The sequence below is a fragment of the Trichechus manatus genome, unplaced genomic scaffold (assembly GCF_000243295.1).
Source record: "Trichechus manatus latirostris isolate Lorelei unplaced genomic scaffold, TriManLat1.0 scaffold00215, whole genome shotgun sequence".
Classification (NCBI taxonomy): Eukaryota; Metazoa; Chordata; class Mammalia; order Sirenia; family Trichechidae; genus Trichechus; species Trichechus manatus.
Window position 1 is genome coordinate 346,079 of NW_004444151.1, and position 1,712 is coordinate 347,790.

Genomic DNA, 1,712 nt, shown 5'->3' on the forward strand with positions numbered 1-1,712 from the left:
TCTTCCTAAATTGAATGCAAAGATTGGCTAGTGCTTGACCAAATTTTCAAGTTTTTTAGTTCAGCTACATCATTCGCTAAGACCCAAAATAAAACTCATTGCCATTGAGTCTATTCCAACTCTTAGCAACCCAATAGGACAGAGTAGAACTGCCCCATAGAGTTTCCAAGGAGCTGCTGATGGATTCGAACTGCTGACCTTTTGGTTAGCAGACGTAGCTCTTAATCACTGTGCATTCTCTAGCTACCCTTTATTTTGAAAAATTAGCATAAGTTCTAGTGTCAGTTGGTTATAAATAGTAATATTTATAATTATCTATTATTGAGTTACTATGAGCCAGATGGTATGATTTTTACATATACTATCTCTTCTGAAACTCAACACAACCCTATAATGTGGTGTTATTTTCTCCACTTACAGATTAAGAAACTGAAGAATAGAGGGTTTAAATAACTTTCCCAATATCATATAGTAATAGAGCTGGGAATTACTAGACTTTGAATAAATCCTTTTGTTTCTTTGTATTTTTGTTCTCTTATCTGTAATATGAGGATTGCCCTAGATCAGTTATTTTCAAACTTTTATAGCTATGGCATTCTGGGAAACAACTCAGCAGTACCCTTGGGCACTATGGAGAAACACATTGTAAAAATAACCTGATTAGAAATTCTCCAAGGGACGCCGTAGCTCTTCCAAATATCAGAGTTCTCACCATTTTTCTACAAAAGCCTCACCTCATATATTCACAATGACAGTATTTCATAATGGGTACTATACTTTTGGGAGAGAAATTGTGGAATAGGGGTCCTTTATATTCTACTTCCTAGGAAGATCAGTGAGGCGAAGAACACTTCTTCTCCCAAGATATTGTTTAACCAAACCAAAGGACAAAAAAACTATCCTGTCAGAATATCCTGTGTCTTGTCAAAACAACAGTCCCTTGGTCATCCTACAAAAGAGGATATATATGCATATATATAACCATAGTGCCAGGTGGAGCTTGAAAGAGGAAGGGTGAATTTAAGGAAACTGGGGTAGATCTTATATGTCTCTGGGTGGCTCAAGCAGAAAGGTTGGCAGTTCAGACCCACCCAGAAGCACCTGAGAAGAATGGCCTGGCGATCTGCTTCCAAAAGGTCAGAGCCTTGAAAACTCTATGGAATGTCATTCTACTCTGCACACATGGGTCTCCATGAATAGGAATTGATTCAATGACAACTTCCTTTTTTTGGAGGGGGATGGGAGGACAGATCTTGGTAGGTGAACAGATGGCAAGAGGAAGAAGTCACAGGAGGAATGGAATCTCTCAGAGAGGCAACTCCCTTATAGAGCTCTTGGGCTGCGAGTACAAAGAATAAAAGCAGTATGCATCATTCAGGGGAGCTGTTACCACAGAGAGACCCCATTATCTCTATAGACCAATTACATGCTCCTAAAAAGCAGGAGTCCCTAGGCTAAATGCTCAATTACTAACCAAACGTTGGAGGTTTGAACCCACCCAGAGGCACTGCAAAAGAAAGGCCTGGCAATCTGCTTCTGAAAGATCACAGACATTGAAAATTCTAAGTAGTACAGTTCTACTCTGTACACATGGGGTCACCATGAATCAGAATTGATACAACGGCAGCTAGTAAAAGCCAGAAACTTGATCTTATATTTCTATCTCCTTCAACATGTGGAGTATAGTAAATATCCAATATGTCCAATAAAAT